Below are 22224 nucleotides of genomic sequence, written 5' to 3' on the forward strand. Positions count from 1 at the left end.
ACCTTTACCCCATTTGATTTAATTTAAAAAGTAAACTTTTTGTTTGTCTATAACTTTATCCTGTGAATTAGCATCAGACACATAGGCTCTACCAATAGGCTGACCAAACAGACTCTAACTGCAATCCTGTGAAACAGTACAACAGAAATGATCTCGCCCTTGGGTTCAGCACAACATCCACTTGCATTATCATTTTCCCAGTAAATAGCTCTCACCATCCCTAACTACAGCTGTGTGAAACCAACGGCGTCCACTTGGCAGTGAATCACATACCAAAGTGTTACTCAACTACCCAGAAATAAAACTGAAATCATTTCTCCTGGCTAACTGAGTGTAAGGTACTTTTTATGTACCAAAGGGTAAAAAAATCATGCCTCTTAAGCAAGCTTTGGCTTCAAATGTCAGTTTTCTGATAGGGGAGGATATTTCGAGGGCCTCAAAATATAAGGTGGACTCACAAAGTTCTCCTTCTTCCCGTGGTTTCCGGCATTCAGAAAGTATTCCTGGAACTTCACCTTAAGGCATATTCCACATTTACCTTACTATTTCCCTGAGGGAAAGATATTTCACAATAGTTACACTATAGTGATATTTGTTTCCCTTCAACAAAAATGTACTGAGTGCGTATGCAGCAGGGTACATGGAGAGAATGTGTGCTTGAGAATCATGCTGAGCTGCTGTGCAGCCATGAGAAATTTATGAAATTTTTCTAAGTTCCAATGCCCTAATTCATTAAATGAAAATAATAACACTGCTTTCACAAAGTAATTGTGAGGTACAAAAATATAAAAAAGTGAAAAGTGCTTGGTATACAATAAACACTCAATAAATGCTAGTTCTTTTTCTTGGAGTCTAAATGGAATACAGAACTGAAAGACATGGCTCCTGCTCTCAGAGCCTACAGAATGGCAGAAATGAGCAGACAACTACAAACAACTGTGATACCAAACAGTCTGCAGCAAATATCATGACAAAGAAACAAAGTTTGAAGGAAAAGATCAAGGAGAGGGATGGCTTCAGAGGTCCCAGGTTTCACCAAGCAATCTAACTTCTTTGAGACTAAGATTCTTCATCTGGAAATGAAGTAAATTAATCTTAAGAGGCTTTGAAAACAAATGACATCATGCATATGAAATCTCTTTGTCATTGAAACAACCTTTGGATTTCTTATTTTAATAATGATCATTCCAAATTTAGCTATATCTGGAAACACTTTATGGAGGTTGATGGGATACAAAACAGTTCTTGTAGAATGGGTTGCATGTTGATCACATAGTGGAAGACTTGGCTGAGGGAGTAGCTTAGGGTTCACGGGGAAGAAAGTGCACCACAGGGTGAGTGAGCAGTTTAAATGGAAATAATAGCATGGAGTTGGGACCATATGGGAAAAACTTTGGATGAATGGTTTGCTAAGCACATATCTGCATTTTATTTTACATTATGGGAAGCTCTTAAAGTTTTTTGAACTGGTAGCAAAACCACTCTCATCTCAGAACTGAGTTTTAGAAAAGAATTCTCACAGTGGTATAGAGACAGCACACACCCCATCCCTTGTTGAAAAGGAATTTATATCACACATCCCAGAATCAGCAATTTAATTAGAAAGTTTAGCTTAAAACATCCTGTGGTAGCTGAATAATGGCCCCCAGAGATGTCTGCATTCTAATTCCCAGAACTTGCAAATATGTTACCTCATATGGAAAAAAAAAAGGGGGGGGGGGTTTGGTGGTGTGATTAAGGATCTTGAGATGGGAATAGTGTGCTTGATTATCCAGGTGGCCCCAGTGTAATCACAAGGGTCCATATAAGAAAAAGGCAGGAACGTCAAAATCAGAGGGAAGGAAGGTGTGAGCAGAAGTCAGAGTGATGTGCTTTGAAGATGAAGGAAGGGGTCATGAGTCAAGGAATACAGCCTCTAGAAGCTAGGAAAGGCAAGGGCATGGAACCTCCAGAAGAAATGCAACCCTGCCAACACCTCGACTTTAGGACTTCTGTCCTCCAGAACTGTCAGATAATACCTTTGTGTCAGTGTAAGCCACTCAGTGTGTGGTAATTTGTTACATCAACAATAGGAAATGAATACATATCCACATCCTCTATCTCTGTTTTTTTTGGATTGTTATTTTCAATCTCTGTCCCTAACCCACTACCCACACCCGTTATAAACAAATTAAAATACCAAGACTTTTCTCCAGGGATTTCTTTGGGAACACAAGCACATAGCATCAAACCAAACATTTTAGTATCTGTAAAAAAGATTCAGATTTGACTTAGAAAAAAATCCAAGATCTGTTTGCAAGTGGTATTTTTGCCTATTTGGTTTTTCTCATCAACTTGACAATATGTGGAGTCATGAATCACTGGATTGTCCATTGCAAAGGAATCTCAGCCTAGGACCAGAGGGGATCCACACACACAGTTAAATTCCAAATGCTGCTCTCCAAAAGAGTCCCTTCATATATACAACTATTCAGAAGATTTTTTTTTTTTTTTTTTTTTTGCTATTCAGTGTTCAATTTGGCCTTTGTACAGCCTGGAATTTGGAAGAAAAAAAAAATCACTGTCTTTTAAGCACAGTTAAGGTAACAAGAAACTGGAAAGGGGAAAAACATACCACAAACTAAGGGGCTTTAAGCACCTCCCAGGATTCCATCATGGCCATTCTTTGTATTCCTATCCCCTATGACTTCAGCCAAAAACCATTAAAATGAGTTCCTTATACTGTGCATGGTTTGCAAGTGAGGGTTGTCTGAGCATTAACTTGCTATTTGACTCACCCCAGGATTTTCAGGTGTTGCACGAGGGAGTAAAGTACAGAGCACACCTTAGTTCTTGGTTGTCAGCCATTGGACGGTGGCCATCGTATTATGAAACTGTCCAAGTACGCTGGGTCTCAACCACAAAATTTAATTTTCCCTACTTCAGGGACTAATCAAATACTATAGCCTTAAAGACCTAAAGAGACTTTTTACCTGCAAAAAGAAAATTCCCCCTTCAGACTGAAGTGAAGCTAATTTGAGTTTTGTCTATCCTTAGGGTTACAAACATTGACAGAAATTCAGCTTGATGAGAAACAGATAAGAGATGGAATTTCTATGAATACAATCTGTGATATAGATAAAAGAAAGATGAAAGCTCCAAGGTTCTTGGTGACACCTCAGTAAATAATGTCTGAGGACTCCACGATGGGCAGTCCCCACCCTACTTGTTAACAATATAATTTTACAACCTCTAGCTACCAGGGAATGCCACCCTATCCTTTCTTCTGTCCCCATGAGGATTCCCCTCTTCTCCGACCCCTTTCCTTTTCCTTGGCAACTCCTCATCCTCCACTCTCATCATACTCCAGTTCTTTACTGTGAACCGGAGGACAGAACTGGTGAAACTGAAGCAGAAATAGAGAAGAAATTCACATGCACTGAATGCCCGTGATATTAGTTCTGGGCTTCCTTTAGAGCTCTTTTATGATAGGGAACAATAACCCCTAAGATGTTGGGGCCACTGTTTTTCAGATGCCTATTAACTGGTAGCCAAGGCTTTCTAACAGAGTCTCAAAGCATTCCATTATACAATCAGGATTTTGTTCATGATAAAAAGGAACTTGTAAATATCCTTAAAACTTTCAACCTTTATTTTAAAACTATGTAAAATAAATAAGGCCCCCAAAGAAACAAATAAAACTCATATTTTTGACCACCAAAAGAGTGCTACCAAAGCAAGGGGTGCCACATGGCATCCATTGTTCCTAGGCTGATGCAATCAACATGGAATAATAAAATGGAACAGGCTGACTCTTGAGGTGGAAAAACTTTTGATTATGTGGATTACACGATCAGAAGCAGCAAATCCACATGGCTCTGAGCCAAGTGACAATTGCAGGAAGGGCACTGCATCTCTTTCAAATACTTAAGGATGAGCTCACTGAGACATCAAAGAAATACGTTTTAACTATAGCAAAGGATTGATTTGATTGCTTTAGGACATAAATTGTTTGGCATAGCACCAGAATTTGGGGGTAAATTCCAAGCACTTTTTACAGGTGACCCAAGACTTATAGCTGCTTAACGTGTAACTATCGTTCAGGAAACAATTAAGATGTAAGCGCAGGGGTAGAGTCAGCAGTATACCCCAGGGATCTCCTGGGAGGTATAGAGTTTGGGGGGCTGGCTAGAAGACCAATCATAATTTTTGATAATTTCTATTGAAACATATAATCAAAGTTCTATACAACCAACTTTAAACTAGTTTTCCAAAGCAATTTGTGATTTGCAATGCCAAGCAGGTCCAGAGAAAACAAACCAGTGTCTTACTTAACGCAAGGATTTTATAGATTTTTTTTTCCCCCCAATGGAGCAGAAAGTTGATTCTGACTGAAGATTGAAATGCCTGTTAACCAGATTGCATTCTCAAGGTTTTTTCAATCTGATTAAGAGTCTCTGCATTTACCTGAAAGGGCAGTGAATTTAACAGGAAGAATCAAAATGGCTAATTGGAAGAAGACATAGCACTTTACTCCTTTTGTCCCTTAATGCGACAAATATTATGAGGTGTCTACCATTCCACCTTTCTTTCTTATTAAAGGAAAAAAAAAAAAACAGTTTTGTTTCATAGCAAGGTGCCCTGTCCCAGGAGGCTCCTCCTGTTGTCATACGTAAATCATAGGTGACTCTTTCCCCTCTGCCAGTTATTGCTATGGATATGGATATAGGAGCCAGTTTTGGCCAATGGGGTGATATTAGAAGTATGAAGAAGAAAGGCTTTTTTTTCAGCCATCACTCCTTATTCCCCTCTTCTGTTCGGAATGTGGTTCCAAAAAACTTTGATGATTCGTACATCGGCAGCCAACGAGGGCGATCTCATCACCTAACGGTGGATGTGCAGAGCAGAAACCTGGGAAGAGCAGAGTCCTTAGGGGTATCATTAAACCCCAACACAGCTCAGGAATCACCTTCTCTGGCCTTCTTGTTCTGGAAGCAATATGTGTCTTCTATTTTAAGCAACTTTTAGTTGAGTATTTTGTTACATGTAGCAAAAAGCATTCAGAATGATAAACTTAATAGACTCTTTCTGCCAGAGGGTGACACACTTCATCATGCAACTCAGGGACTCAAAGAATAGAAAACAGATTTGAAAACTTTGGGCCAAAGAACCACAGGGATCACCCAAAAGTGTTTTCCTGTAGGAAATCGTGGGAAGAATTTGGACCACAGTGATCTTCCCCTTGTAAAAATTAACCCACAGGTAAAGGAACAGTTGAGTTCAAGAACTTTTTAAGATTAAAAAATCATATTTCACTGCTCTTTTGAAAGCTAAAAGGAATTGAGAAGTCAGAATTCCTACAAACGTGCAGGATACACTGAATAACATTCTATTTCATTTTCTAAAATGGTCCCACTTGCTATTTTGGGGCATCTTTCTGGTAAGTTTCACACCTGTGATCCAGGAAGTCAAGACATCTTAATTTTACTTATTAAAATGAGAAGTGGTCTCAATTACCTTGTAAAGAGAGAAAAACATTAGGAAGATTACCATGAGTTTCCCAGCTGTAAAATTAATTTCTGTTACCTTTAACCATATAAGAAGTATTTTTCAGGCAATTCCTGAGAAAAGGAGATGGTGGGAAATCGGTGGAAAGGGTAGAGAGGAGGGCAGTCAAATGAAATAATGGTCTCTTTAAATCCACCGGTTCTGGTGATAAAGGTTGTACAACACACATGTTAAATTTATCAAGAGGAGGCAAGACAGCTCCCATGACTAAGAAAGAAAGCCATTCTGAAGGGTTCTTTCAAAATGATTGCTGTTGCGGCTTTACAGGAAACATTAGCTTTAAAGGAAAATTGGAAACTGAAGGAAGTTCCTACCAAAGAAAACAATTATAAGTATTCTTAATTGCCTGGAAATGATTTGTCATGCAAAATTGGACCATGCACGATACACTTATACAAATGGTTTAGAGGCACCAATGTTGTAATGCGGCATATTTTCTTTGCACATAGTGTTCTGATAACACATTCAAGGCAAGGGATCTGACTCACTTTTCTCTCTCCTCCCCTTCCTTCTCCACAACTTCTGCTTGCTTCTTGAGGCTGGGGAGGAACAGAGGGAGGAAGAGCAGGCGTAAAATAACTGCAAGAGTCAGTGACTGCTACTCAATGTATTTTATTATTTCAGGAATTCATTCAAAACTGGGCTGCAATTACATTTAAAACAGGAGAATAATGGGCTATTGACATGTATATGGTTTTAGAAATATAAGGCCTCATTTTCTCAGCTGGAATTTCCCCTACAATGTGCATTTGCATTACATTAGAGATACTCTTGCGGAACAAGAGGATCACAGGCATTCAGACATTTTGACATTATCCGGGTCAGAGGCAAGGTTTAAAAGCAATAGCTCTACAAGTATCAAAGCTCTCTTACAGGCCAGCATTGCAGTGCATTAGAGGAGGCAAGCCTGGTGTGTCTCCCTGCATTGGCCATGTTTTATGACATACCTGCCTAACCCAGACATTAATCTACTGAAGATGAATTGGCCTGGTCATGGTCCTCTGCTAACCTTCAACGGCGTGTACATTACCTAAATTGAAATCTGTACTTTTTCATGCCACGTGTGGTTTGATGTGATGGTCCAAGGAATGTAGGGTGCATTAGAATCTCCCCTCCTCTTTACCTTTCAGCAAGGCAGCTGCAGGCTTTCCTTCTCACTTGACAATGGAGGCATTCTTCTCTACTGCTTTGCCCAAGAGCAGCTATCCTGGCCTGCTCAAAATTGCATGGCACTGGGCAGGTATGTAAGCAACTCAGTGCCTTTCCTGTTCCCAGAAGTGCCAAAGCCATAATGAAAAAGGAATGCAGAAGTTTTCACCTGTTGTAATTGTCTAATAAAGCCCTGCACAATGAATTCTTTGTCATCTTCCAAGAAGAGGTCAGTTGTAAGAGTCAGTGATTACATGAGCCCTTTATGTGAATAGAAAGTCCTGTATAATTGGTGTGATACTACAAATAAAATCTCCCCAAAGTTGCACAAGATGTCTATGATTTTCTAATCCCTCACGTCCTAGTTTCCCAGACATGACATTCTTTATTTACCCTGCACTTAGGTTTATTTCCTGAATGGGCAAGGGAACGAGATTTATACTGGCCCCTCTATAATTAGTGGAATAAGGTGGGGAAACCTAGGAATCAGTGAATCCTTATGAAGTTGCCCTTCCTGAATTTTCTATGTTCTTCTGCAGGTTAAAATTGAGAGGTTAGATGGGCACCATATAGGGGTCAAGAGCATAGGCTTTATGGATGGACAACCTGCATTCCAATCATACTCCTACAACAGTTGCAGAGGTGTGACCTTTGAGCCTAATTCCCTTATAGGTAAATTGGTGATAGAATGAGGCTAAATGGGATTCTGTAGTAATTTATTCATACAACAAGTACTTATGAAACACTTCCAAGTACCAAGCACAATGTGTCTGCAGCTACTGGGGACAGGGTGCTATGTCTTGCTTTCATGGAGCCCATCATGGTTAATCCAGGAAAACATTTAGCATACGGTGCCTGGCACATAGTAAGCACGCCATAAATTTGCTATTATCATCATAATTACTATAATAAAAGTATGTCCACACTTCCTACTGAAGATATTCCATGCCGTCATTTAAAAGAGCAACAGAAGGCTTATTTTAAATAACGGTATGAAACACTCCAGAAAAGCATATTTGAAACTCTGACTACTCACTTTCTCAGTACAGATACTTTTGTAAACCACCAAGTCTCTGTTTTGGTCATCAAAGATGTCGGAGCGAGCTGGGTGTTTCACTTGAAGGTTACTGAGAGCCAGCTATGGGCCAAGCACTCTTGCGTTGGGGCAGTCCAGAGAGACAGCTTTTTGACCCTTTCCTCTTATTAAAATCATTTTTGTTGTCCATAGCACTCAAGGAACAACTTCAAAGAAGTTACCTTGCTCCTGGGTATAAATACTCCCCATGTTTTGATCCATGAAGAACCTATTCAATAACAGTGATCAAAAGTGCCAATGCTGACATTCAAGCAACTGGAATTTTAATACCATTAAGCCTTCTACAATAGAACTGAGTTCATTTGTTGACCAAAGTCATTTAAAGTGAGAGTGACATTGCCTGGCAGGTTCCCTTGGAACTGGGTTGCAAATGATTGTGACATGAATAAGGAGTCTCTGGCAAATGGGTGCCAAAGAACTGAAGGGAGATGGGTTCATGTAGCTGGACAGGAGAGCTGTACACCTGCTGGAGTTCTACCTGGCATAAACCAATTACACTTGTTTCCACTTTCTTAGGCAATAAATTTGCGTGGTGAGTAATGGTGCACACCTACCAATTTAGAAAATTAGAGTTTCCGTTCCAGGGAATTGGCTCCAAAGGGTATGTGGAGAGCTGGAGGCTCTTTGAATAATCCAAAGTCTCCACAAAGTAATTCCTTAGACTTTGTCTCACTGGCATTGGGAATGATTTGCAGAGAATACAGAACATTTAAATATAAACACTCTATTCTGCAAGACTTTGATGACTGTATGAAGGGCTCTGCAGAGAACATGGTGAAACACTGTAAACTGCTACCAGAAAATAACCTGAAGAGGTCATTGTACTGTTTTGTTGAATGTTATTTATCTCCTAGACTTGGAGAAAAATGGCCGTTAAGCAAGGTCTCAGATTTGATACAACGAATGACTACATCATGAAATGTTTTTAGAAGCACTGATAACAGCAAGTACTGGTAAAAGCAAGCCCAAGTTTAGACTGAATTTCAAGTCTAAATGCAGTTCTCTGTTGATTTTTCCCCCCCTGAAATTAGGAAGGCCTTTGTCTGTTTTCCTTTGACCCTGCTTTGTTTTCTTCTTAGAGTTTCCTAGGGATAAAATATTTTAAGGACCATCCAATTATATGAAGATCCTTTGCAGAAGTGAAACCATGAAATGGATACAGGAAAACCTATGCTTTGGCTTCTAACGGAGATTAGAATAGGACCCTCTCTCCACATCACCAGAATTTTTAGTTTCCAGTTCCTTAACTGGTATCTGGAAATACAAACAAAGAAGAACAAAAGTTTCTGCCAACTTCACTTACCTAGACAGTTTTTTGCTCATACTTTTCCCCAGAATTGAGGCACAGAAGATACACAGAAAGAGAGACATAATTTTCTAGTTAAGTCAGGGTATAGTAGCAGCACCATATTTCTCTTATTGCTCAGACTCTAGTATATCAGTCAGGATGGACCGAATTATGCTTGAAAACAAAAATCCAAATATCCCATTGGCTTAAAATATTAAGTTCATTTCTAGTTTACACTACAGTCAACTTGGCTTAGTAGGGGTGCTACTCAACTAAGTCACTGGAAGATGCATTGACATATAACACATGCTTCCAATCTCTCCATGACAGAGGAGAGAGAGAACACGGAAATGTGCACATTGGCTTTTAGGTACTTCCCCTTAATGGGGACACGTATCATGTTTGCTTCTATTTCATTGGCCAAGTAAATTATATATCCAAGCCTAATTTCCAGGAGACATGGAAGTGCAATTCTCCAGTGTCCCCAGAATCACTATACCCAGGAAAATCTTAATCTACAGTAGGTCCTTTAAGAGTCTTGTCCATCACATTAGTCCCTCAATTAGGCCACCATGTGTCTCAGCTGGGGGCAAGTTTGACCCCACTCCCCAGAAAACACTTGGTAACATCTGGAGACAGTTTTGATTGTCACATTGTGGGGAGCATGATACTGGCATCTAGTGGTTAGAGGCCAGGAAAGCTTCAAAACATCCTATGTACAGGAAGGCCCCCACAACATAGAGTTATCTGGCCCAAAATGTCAATAGTGCTGAGGCTGAGAAACCCTGCGTTAGATCAGTGATTTTTTCAAACCTAGAGGACTTAAGACATTCCGTGGCCAAACAGAAATCAAGACATATAACAAAGCTACAGTAATTGAAACTGTGTGATACTGATGAAGGAACAGACAAGTAGATCAAGGGAGAAGAAAAGAGACTGAATGTAGCAAATGACAGAAGTGACAATCCCAAACAGTGGAGAACAATGTTAGGGTAATTGTCTATCTGTGTGGAAAAAAATAAAGGGTTATCTTTTCTTCATGTCATATGCAAAGATAAATTCCAGATGCGTTAAACATGAAAAAGTAAAAGCAAGACTGTCAATTTACTAGAAGAACATATAAGCATGTTTTTATGACCAAAGGGATAAAAAAGGTCTTCTTACACAAACAAAAAAACCCCTTAAAATATGCATAATTGTGATTATATCAAAATTATATGACAAGCAAAGAACTTGGAAAAACACTTTCAAATATTTATACAGCACACATCTAAAATATATAAAGAAAAATCATCTAAAAAATATAAAGAAATTTATCAAATATAAAAGCAAAAGGGGGAAAACACAAAATGAGTCTAGAGTATCTCGTAGTTTCTCAAAGATGCGCTCAGGCAGCAAATGATGATGGCTTGTCAAAGAGACAGAGGAACCAACCTAAAAGAGCTCCCAGTGGCAAAGCTGGAACAATTTGAGTAATAAAATAAATAACATAGTACTGGATTATAACCCAAAGTATAAAATAAATATACAGGAGTCCATACTGATACAGATAAATGATGGACTAAATAAATAAGTAGGAGAGAAGAGACAAACCTTCCTTCTGAACACTTTTTGTAGTTGGTACCCCCTCCCCTCCAAGAGGAAGGAGCTTAACCACTCCCTCCCCAGCCCTTGAATGTGGGCTGGACTTAGTGAGTCGCTTCAAAAAAAGAGTAGAATATGGAAAGGGGAAAATGATGTAACTCTACAGTAGAAAAACCTAGCAAATACTATCTTGGTCATACACATATAGTATGTAAAATCAATGAAAAAGCCTGCAAGGACCCATGTTAAAGTAAAAAATGGTCATTAACTTAGTTAGCACACAAGGTGGAAAATGTGACATATTGATATCTGGAGAGAAGACAGGAGCGGTACTTTGAAAACAATATACTTTCCCACTGACAGAGGAATGGATGAAGAAGATGTGGTACATATATACAATGGAATATTACTCAGCCATAAAAAAGAATGAAGTAATGCCATTCACGGCAACATGGATGGACCTAGAGATTATCATACTAAGTTAAGTAAGTCAGACAGAGAAAGACAAATATCATATGATATCACTTATATGTGGAATCTAATTTTAAAAATGATACAAAGGAACTTATTTACAAAACAGAAACAGACTTAACAGATATTGAAAACAAACTTATGGTTACTGAAGGGGAAACATGGGAGAGAGGGATAAATCAAGAGCTTGGGGTTAACATACACACACTACTATACACAAATTACTATATACAAGATAAATAACCAATAAGGACCTACTGTACAGCACAGGGAACTCTATTCAATATTCTGTGATAACCTATAAGAGGAAAGAATCTAAAAAAGAATGAGTATGAGTATATTTATATGTATAACTGAATCACTTTGCTGTACACCTGAAACTAACACATTGTAAATCAACTATATTCCAATAAAATAATAAAAAAAATTAAAAAGAAAACAACATACTTTCTTTCCCTATATAATTAAAAAGCAATTTAAAATTAATAACCATTTTGGGTGTTCGTTAAAGATAATCAGTTCTTTGACCCTTACTCTCAGAAATTCAGTAGGTCTGGATTAGGGCCCAGAAATAAGAATTTTTAACAAATGCTCCAGATGATTCTGTTGTGGAGGGCACAATAGACACTGCATTTGAGAAACCAGAAGGGAATAAGTAAGTTTTCAAGTTGTATTCCATATATTACTTACAACTCTGAGCTGGACAGGATTAATCTCATATATTCCCACAACCAACATTAGGACTTGAAGGGGACCAAGTTCTGATTCAAATGAGATATAAGACAAAAGTTTAAGGCAAATAGGAGATAACAATATCATCTTTATTACATATTGGACGATATGGCTCATATCTGTGGACAGGTGACCTTTGTAATATTAAATTACAGACTTAAACAGACTCACCTACCCGTCATACCGGGCAGCTCTCTGCTTTTATCTCATGGCAAAGAACTTGTGCTGTCTTCAGCCAGCTTCACCTACATGAGTAAGAGAAAAGAGCTACCCAGTAGATTCTTCTTGAAAATATCAAAGAGAATTCATCCCTCCTCCCACGAGGAACAGTGAGTGAGGGGCTGTAGAGAGACCAAGAGTGTAATCCCGGTGGAGTTCTTTCTACATGGAAACAAACATACTGGACTAGTACAAATGACTGAACCCCTAACAATACAGGATGATGTGAAAAAAACCATGGTGTTATTCAAAGAAGCTGCTCGCTTAGAGGCAGTTATATCATTCAAAGGCATTAGTACTTCAAATTGATGCTGCAATTTTTAATTCCATTTTCTCCATAGGTTATTAACATTGAATTCACACATTTTATATATGAGAGATTAATGAAACAAGGGTCCTGAAATTTTCACTTGTTCTTGTATCTATGACCTTGTATGGTCCTCACCCAAACTTGCTTTGGGCTTAACCACAAATATTTCGGTAAATGCAATTTGAAAATGGGACTTAAAGTCCTTTTTCATACTGGGTTTTGGAACCCCTGCCAGTGCCACCATATGGGTAGGGCTGGGCTAGCCTATGGGATGATCAGAATCAGAGAGCCAAGATACCCCACTGTTCCAGCTGACACACTGCACCATAACCACCAGACCTGTGAGCAAGTTTATCTGACACCAGTCAGCCCTAGACAACCTGACAAATGACCAAATGACCACAGACACATGAGTGAACCCAGATGAGGTCAGGAGTCTGGCCTGAACCAGAAAAAGGCCCACCCAGCAGTACTGCCAATAATAAAATGGCTAAGCCACTGAGTTTTTGGAGTGGCTCTGTAGCAAAAGCCGTATGATACTCTATATACCATGAAGTATATAACCAAATAATAACCTACAAGCGTTTCATGAACTTTATGAGATAAAAGTAGATAAAATTCAAAGCTCAATCATTTAAAATCTGTAGGGTTTGTTTTTTGTAATGTCCTCTTGACACTCATACACAAACTATCTGAACATTCTTTAGTTGAATTCAATGTTGACGTGAGACCTCAATGTGACTAGGTCAATGGCTGTGCAGTCAACTCGTGTAGGCACTTTTGTTCTCAGGACCATGCTCTGGGACAATACTGAGAAATCTGCCGAGTTCCAGTATGCCCCGAGTGATGGTTTTAAGAATTCATTATCAAATGTGGTAATAGCAAACATGCTTTTATTAGGTACTGGTTTGAACTGTGTATTGGTGGTGGGCACTGTTCGAATATTCACATACAACAAATTGTTCACATCAGTTTGCATTTGAAACAGGTAAATGTGATTTGTTTCCTCTATGGATTTGGTACAACTTTGCCTATAAACAACAGAATGTTATTTAACATCTCAGAATTCCCCATGAAAGGGGGTCATCAAAATGGAACAGTCATCTGAAACAGATCGGTAAAAAGTGAGTTCAGATACTGTCTGCCAGGAATAATCACCCACTGTCTTCCAATTCATAGGTAGCTGAAGACCAAAACCTGTCCCCTATTCCATCCTACTGGGAGCTCAGTGACTTCCCAAACATGGTGCTGGGGCACCAAGAATCCAACACCACCACCAACAGTCCTATCATCCTCTCCTTCTTGGTTCTCCTCCCCAGTTTATTCAAGCTACTTTGGAGATCTTTGGCTGAACACCATAAAGCTTGGCTAATACATACCCTTGGTTGCAATCAGAGTTATTTTTTAAAAATTTGCTGTGTGGAAAAATATCCAGAAGGATAAAGTTGATGCATTTGAAATCCTTCATTAGTTTTAAGTTGTAATGTACCTCATAAAAAAATTTCCAAAGCTAAAGGGGAATAAATACCTTTGCCAAAATCAGTCTTATGAAATGATGCATTTTGGTACATGCTGAAGAATCACCAACAAAAACTATAACAACAAACAACTTAAACATCTGCACCTATTTAAAGCCAATATTTTTGGCACTGGCGTGAATGTAATTCTCTCTTCAGATATTCATATTGCTTAAAAATTAAGGGCAGTGGCATCCATTTTGTTTACTTGTAGCAGCGTGATTGTCATTAAAGGAATACATTAGATTCTTTTAAATTTACATTCCAGCGAGCAAAGCAAACTCAAACCAGAAGATGCTTATTATGCACAAATGTAAGCATACATGCTCAAACCAGGAAATGAAACTTGAATATTTTGGAACCATTGCAAAATGCTAATTTTGACTATTATACCACTTTATGTGAAATCCTGGCTTAAGGGGCGATAGAGCTTTAAAGCGTTCTTTGTGGAAGGAAGCGGTTCTGAATATTGCTGATTTGTCCTCTCTGCCTACCTTCGGAGAGGGGTGAATCATTTAGTTTGTAACTAGAAAAATTAGATATTCTTAATCAATTCTATTTATTGTTGGTTTAAATTGCTGCGAGATCTTTCAAATTAGAATGCAGTGGTTACCTCTGTCATAGAGGCAGGGGTGGGCGGCAGGACAGATCACTGCAAAAGTACACAAGAGAGCTTTCTGCCGTGAAGGAAAGTTTTCTATATTTTAATCGGGGCAGATCCACGGGTGTGTGCATTTGCTAAACCCACCAAACTGTACACTTAAAATCTGTACATTGTATGTTCAAAAGAGAAAGCAATAAAGATGAAGGGCCAAATCAAGTAGGGCAATACAGGCTATGGTAAAGAATTTCGATTTCACTGTGTGTGAGATGCAAATTCATTACAGGTTTTCCAGCAAGGAGGAGACGTGATCTCACTTACGTTTTAAGAGGTGGACTCCGTCTGTGATGTGGCTGATGTACTGGAACAGGGCAAAACTTGAAGCCAGGAGACCATCCAGGAGCTATGGCAAGAGTCCAGCAATGACCCACGGTTGGCTTAGTGGAGGTAGTCGCAGTGGGGTGGTGAGAAGTGGTGGTGCTTCTGCCCCGGACCTTGTGCTGCGCTGCTCAGCTCTCCCTGCCCACCACGGAAAGCATTTATACTCCAGCTGTTGGGAAGGTCTGATTGCCAGCAGCCAGCTGTTAACCATCTTTGGGAATGGTATCTTCTAAAAAGAGCCACCTGTTCCTTTCCCCGGGCAGTCCAAACACAATGATAGGTCGATGCATGGGTATAAGGACCTGGCTCTCCGGACCCAATGCAGGACAACTTTGAAGGGCTGTTCCAGCCTGAGAGTTCCCTGCAGGGTTGGGAACTTCCCTCTTTGCTCATCCTGCTTCTGTTTCTTTCCCCACATAAGTGTTGATCCTAAAAGCATTTTCTAATAAATGCTCATCTCTGTCTCTATCTGCCTTGTGGAGAGCCCAATCTCTGATGCTTTGCAATGAAGTCGATTTCTTTTTTCATTTGTCTAAAATTGAAAGGTGTATTTCAGGAATGTCATCGGCTCATCCAGTGATGTATGGTGGGTCGTGATGGTCTGGAAACATCAGGCAAAGATGAGTCTCTGCCAGCCACTGCTCTTCAACTGGCCGTGGGACGCAGTCCTTCAACTTCTCTGGTTCTTAGCTCCATTTTCTATAAAATAAGAAGGAATTTAATCAAAGGAGGTATTCTGGAAAAATGTTTTTACAACTCTATGATGGAATTTATTAGAAATATTTAAAGTAACTGAAAACCAGCTTAGCATTTTGTTAATGGTACTAGAATCTTATGTTACCTTGATCCACTCCCTGGTTATTAGCTGTTTCTCCATGTTTATCTCTAAAAGTTACACAGGAGACATGAAAGAAGATGATACTAAACCTAGCCAATTCTGCAAATTGTTTGCAAATCTGGTAAGACTTAATTGGAGAATATTGTTGTGATTAATGACTAAACTAACTCAATTTCACGTGTTTTTTAAAAACTTCTTTTTATTCTTTTTGTTTTGAGTATTCCGCCCCTGCCCAAGTGATTCTTAGTGTTCCCAAGTCACTGCCCGGCTTGATTTAGCTCTCCTATGTCTTGATCTTCTCCCATGCTATTTGTTTAAGACAAGCCTGTTTTAGCCTCAAGACCTTTACACGTGTTCCCTCTGCCTGAAACACTCTTAACTCTTAGCACAGTTAACTCCCACTCATCTTTTGGGTCTCAGCTGAAAAGTTACATCTGAAAAGGAATTTTTTTCCTCATCACCACTAATGCCTGGTAATTTCTACCTACTTGGAACATCTCCAAAGGCTTATCCCACACTGGGGGAGACTTTTAGGAACTACATGTAACTCTACATGTGAATGAGAGTGACATTGAACCCAACTCTATTTTAAAAAATAAGTAAATTATTTGGAAAATTATTTTTAGTTACTATCAGCAACAAATTATATGTAATACACTTCAAAACAAATTAGCATATACCAGTGGGTCATTATATACAAAACACAATTTTGGATCTTTGCTTAGAACTCCTTACAGTATTAGTAAGGAAAAAGAGTGAATCATACAAATCCTGATTTTATAAGTTTAACTATCCTTTGAAGACTTTTTCACCTTGCGGGGGGGGGGGGAAGGAAGCAATGATTACAAGTTCACTCATCCTTGATGTGCCAGCAAAGAAAGAAATATTTACATGCGTCTCCACAGCCATTTTCGGTGGTAGACTTAAGCTATCTGGGTGAAAATTCCTCGACACTCCTCTCCTTGAGAAGTAGGGTCTGTCCTCTGCACTTGAATTTGGGCACTCTGACTGCTGTGACCGATAGAACAGGACAGAAGTGACTGTACCAGTTTCCAGTCTTAGGCCTTGAGAAGCAGACAGTTTCATCTTTCTGTACAGATACCTTGAGCCTGCCATACTGCAGAGGTTATGCTGAGATATTCCAGTCCTGGCTGAGCCCAGGTTTCTAGTCCTTTCCTCCAAGGAGGCAGACATGGAATGAAGCCATCCTGGACTCACTAGACCAGCCCATCCCAACCTGAATACCACCAGTAACCACCATTGATACAATGTGGAACAAAGGAATCATCCAGCGGAGCCCAACCCAAATTCCTGACCTGCACAATTGTGGTATATGATAAAGTGGTTGTGGCTTTCATTCGCTAAGGCGGAGGTAGTTTGTTACACAGAAACTGATAACCTAAGCATGCGCCTTCTCTGTTTTCTTTCCCCTTTTCTCATGGTTTTAATTTATCTTGTTCCCAGACCACTAAACAAACCAAATGTCTTTTCTTTGTTCCCAGAGTCCTCTTATTATACAGTCAAAGAGAAGTTTAATTGACAATGAGACCATCCATCATTTATCGGTAAGGTATAACGTTTTAACAAACCACATGCTTCTATAGGATGTTGGATAGGATTTATAGTAAGCAGTACCCTGTTTTAGAGGAGCATTCACTTTGAATGTAACTGCCTGCACCTTGCTCTTTTTTTCTTGCTAATACTGAACTAAATTTAACCTTCTTAAAGATGCATGGTGTTCATTATATACAATGATAGTGATTTTTGTTGCCACATATCTGCAATAGTTGACATGTGGCATGAGGTAGATGCTTAACTGGTCCCTCTCTGATGCACACACCCTTCCTCCCACTCTATCCATCCCTCTTTGCCCTCACATTTTGTCATGATAATCAAGGGATTCTCAAAATGTGGCTCACAATCTACTTGCACCAAAATCACCTGTAAAGCTTGTAAAAATGCACGTTCCCTGGCCCTATAAAACTTATGAACTAAAATTCTGGGGAGGACAGCCCAGTAATCTACATTTAAAACAAGCTCCCAGGTGATCGTATTGCTTGAATTACTATCTTTGGGAGCATTTTGCTGTCTTTTTTTTTTAATTTTTTAATTTTATTATTTTTTTTATACAGCAGCTTATTAGTTATCCATTTTATACATATTAGTGTATACATGTCAATCCCAATCTCCCAATTCATCACACTACCACCACCCGCCCCCATCACTTCCACCCCTTGGTGTCCATACGTTTGTTCTCTACATCTGTGTCTCTATTTCTGCCCTGCAAACCGGTTCATCTGTACTATTTTTCTAGGTTCCACATATATGCGTTAATATACGATATTTGTTTTTCTCTTTCTGACTTACTTCACTCTGTATGACAGTCTCTAGATCCATCCATGTCTCTACAAATGCCTCAATTTCATTCCTTTTTATGGCTGAGTAATATTCCATTGTATATATGAACCATATCTTCTTTATCCATTCGTCTGTCCATGGGCATTTAGGTTGCCCGCATGACCTGGCTACTGTAAATAGTGCTGCAATGAACATTGGGGTGCATGTGTCTTTTTGAATTATGGTTTTCTCTGGGTATATGCCCAGTAGTGGGATTGCGGGGTCATATGGTAATTCTATTTTTAGTTTTTTAAGGAACCTCCATACTGTTCTCCATAGTGGCATATCAATTACACTCCCACCAACAGTGCAAGAGCGTTCCCTTTTCTCCACACCCTCTCCAGCATTTGTTGTTTGTAGATTTTTGGGTGACGCCCATTCTAACTGGTGTGAGGTTATACCTCATTGTAGTTTTGATTTGCATTTATCTAATAATTAGTGTTGTTGAGCAGCTTTTCATGTGCTTCTTGGCCATCTGTATGTTTTCTTTGGAGAAATGTCTATTTAGGTCTTCTGTCCATTTTTTGACTGAGTTGTTGGTTTTTTTAATACTAAGCTGCATGAGCTGATTATATATTTTGGAGATTAATCCTTTGTCCATTGAATCGTTTGCAAATATTTTCTCCCATTCTGAGGGTTGTCTTTTTGTCTTGATTGCAGTTTCCTTTGCTTTGCGAAAGCTTTTAAGTTTCATGAGGTCCCATTTGTTTATTTTTGTTTTTATTTCCATTACTCTAGGACGTGGATCAAAAAAGATCCTGCTGTGACTTATGTCAAAGCGTGTTCTTCCCAAGTTTTCCTCTAAGAGTTTTATGGTGTCCAGTCTTACATTTAGGTTTCTAATCCATTTTGAGTTTATTTTTGTGTATGGTGTTAGGGAGTGTTCTAATTTCATTCTTTTACATGTAGCTGTCCAGTTTTCCCAGCATCACTTATTAAAGAGACTGTCTCTTCTCCACTGTATATCCTTGCCTCTTTTGTCATAGATTAGTTGACCATAGGTGCGTGGGTCTTTCTGTGGGCTTTCTATCCTGTTCCATTGATCTATATTTCTGCTATTGTGCCAGTACCATACCGTCTTGATTACCATAGCTTTCTAGTATAGTCTGAAGTCAGGGAGTCTGATTCCTCCAGCTCCGTATTTTTCCCTGAAGAGTGCTTTGGCAATTTGGGGGTATTTGTGTGTCCATACAAATTTTAAGATTTTTTGTTCTAGTTCTGTAAAAAATGCCACTGGTAATATGATAGGGATTGGACTGAATCTGTAGATTGCTTTGGGTAGTATAGTCATTTTCACAATATTGATTCTTCCACTCCAAGAACATGGTATATCTCTCCATCTGTTTGTGTCATCTTTGATTTCTTTCATCAGTGTCTTATAGTTTTCCGAGTACAGGTCTTTTACCTCCTTAGGTAGGTTTATTCCTAGGTACATTATTCTTTTGTTGCAATGGTGAATGGGATTCTTTCCTTAATTTCTCTTTCTGATCTTTCGTTGCTAGTGTATAGGAATGCAAGAGATTTCTGTGTATTAATTTTGTATCCTGCAACTTTACCAAATTCATTGATTAGCTCTAGTAGTTTTGTGGTGGCATCTTTAGGATTCTCTATGTATAGTATCATGTCATCTGCAAAGAGTGACAGTTTTACTTCTTCCTTTCCAATTTGTATTCCTTTTATTTCTTATTCTTCTCTGAGTGCCATGGCTAGGACTTCCAAAACTATGTCGAATAATGGTAGCGAGAGTGGACATCCTTGTCTTGTTCCTGATCTTAGAGGAAATGCTTTCAGTTTTTCACCATTGAGAATGATGTTTGCTGTGGGTTTATCATATATGGCCTTTATTATGTTGAGGGAGGTTCCCTCTATGCCCACCATCTGGAGAGTTTTTATCATAAATGGATGTTGAATTTTGTCAAAAGCTTTTTCTGCATCTATTGAGATGATCATATGGTTTTTATTCTTCAATTTGTTAATATGGTGTATCACATTGATTGATTTGCATATATTGAAGAATCCTTGCATCCCTGGGATAAATGCCACTTGATCGTGGTGTATGATCCTTTTAATGTGTTGTTGGATTCTGTTTGCTAGTATTTTGTTGAGGATTTTTGCATCTATATTCATCAGTGATATTGGTCTGTAATTTTCTTTTTTTTGTAGTATCTTTGTCTGGTTTTGGTATCAGGGTGATGGTGGCCTCGTAGAATGAGTTTGGGAGTGTTCCTTCCTCTGCAATTTTTTGGAAGAGTTTGAGAAGGATGGGTGTTAGCTCTTCTCTAAATGTTTCATTGAATTCACCTGTGAAGCCATCTGGTCCTGGACTTTTGTTTGTTGGAAGAATTTTAATCACAGTTTCAATTTCAGTGCTTGTGATTGGTCTGTTCATATTTTCTACTTCTTCCTGGTTCAGTCTTGGAAGGTTATACCTTTCTAAGAATTTGTCCATTTCTTCCAGGTTGTCCATTTTATTGGCATTGAGTTGTTTGTAGTAGTCTCTTAGGATGCTTTGTATTTCTGAGGTGTCCGTTGTACCTTCTCCTTTTTCATTTCTACTTTTATTGATTTGAGTCCTCTCCCTCTTTCTCTTGATGAGTCTGGCTAAAGGTTTATGAATTTTGTTTATCTTCTCAAAGAACCAGCTTTTAGTTTTATTAATCTTTACTATTGTTTTCTTTGTTTCTATTTCATTTATTTCTGCTCTGATCTTTATGATTTCTTTCCTTTTATTCATTTTGGGTTTTGTTTGTTCTTATTCCTCTAGTTCATTTAAGTGTAAGGTTAGATTGTTTATTTGAGATTTTTCTTGTTTCTTGAGGTAGGCTTGTATTGCTACAAACTTCCCTCTTAGAACTGCTTTTGCTGCATCCCATAGGTTTTGGATCGTCATGTTTTTGTTGTCATTTGTCTCTAGGTATTTTTTGATTTCATCTTTGATTTCTTCTGTTATCTCTTGGTTATTTAGTAATGTATTGTTTAGCCTCTATGAGTTTGTGTTTTTTACGTTTTTTTTCCCTGTAATTGATTTCTAATTTCATAGCGTTGTGGTAGGATAAGATGCTTGATATGATTTCAGTTTTCTTATATTTACTGAGGATTGACTTGTGACCGAAGATGTGATCTTTCCTGGAGAATGTTCCATGTGCACTTGAGAACAATCTGCTGTGTAATCTGCTGTTTTTGGATGGAACGTCCTATAAATATCAATTAAATCTATCTGGTCTATTGTGTCATTTAACGTTTTTGTTTCCTTATTAACTTTTTGTTTGGGTGATCTGTTCATTGGTGTAAGTGATGTAACACTTGGTGTAACACTATTATTGGTGTTACTGTCGATTTCCTCTTTTATAGCTGATAGCAGTTGCCTTATGTATTGAGGTGCTCCTATGTTGGGTGCATATATATTTATAATTGTTATATCTTCTTCTTGGATTGATCCCTTGATCATTATGTAGTGTCTTTCCTTGTCTCTTGTAACATTCTTTACTTTAAAGTGTACTTTATCTGATATGAATATTGCTACTCCAGCTTTCTTTTGATTTTCCTTTGCATGGAATATCTTTTTCCATCCCCTCACTTTCAGTCTGTATGTGTCCCTAGGTCTGAAGTGGGTCTCTTGTAGACAGCATATATATGGGTCTTGTTTTCATATCCATTCAGCGAGCCTGTGTCTTTTGGTTGGAGCATTTAATCCGTTCACGTTTAAGGTAATTATCTATATGTATGTTTCTATTACCATTTTCTTAATTGTTATGGGTCTGTTTTTGTAGGTCCTTTACTTCTCTTGTGTTTCCCACTTAGAGAAGTTCCTTTAGCATTTGGTGTACGGCTGGTTTGGTGGTGCTGAATTCTCTTAGCTTTTGCTTGTCTGTAAAGCTTTTGATTTCTCCATCGAATCTGAATGAGATCCTTGCCAGGTAGAGTAATCTTGGTTGTAGGTTCTTCCCTTTCATCACTTTAAGTATATCATGCCACTCCCTTCTGGCTTGTAGAGTTTCTGCTGAGAAATCAGCTGTTAACCTTATGGGAGTTCCCTTGTAGGTTATTTCTTGTTTTTCCCTTATTGCTTTCAATGATTTTTCTTTGTCTTTAAG

The sequence above is a fragment of the Eschrichtius robustus genome, chromosome 10 (assembly GCF_028021215.1).
Source record: "Eschrichtius robustus isolate mEscRob2 chromosome 10, mEscRob2.pri, whole genome shotgun sequence".
Classification (NCBI taxonomy): Eukaryota; Metazoa; Chordata; class Mammalia; order Artiodactyla; family Eschrichtiidae; genus Eschrichtius; species Eschrichtius robustus.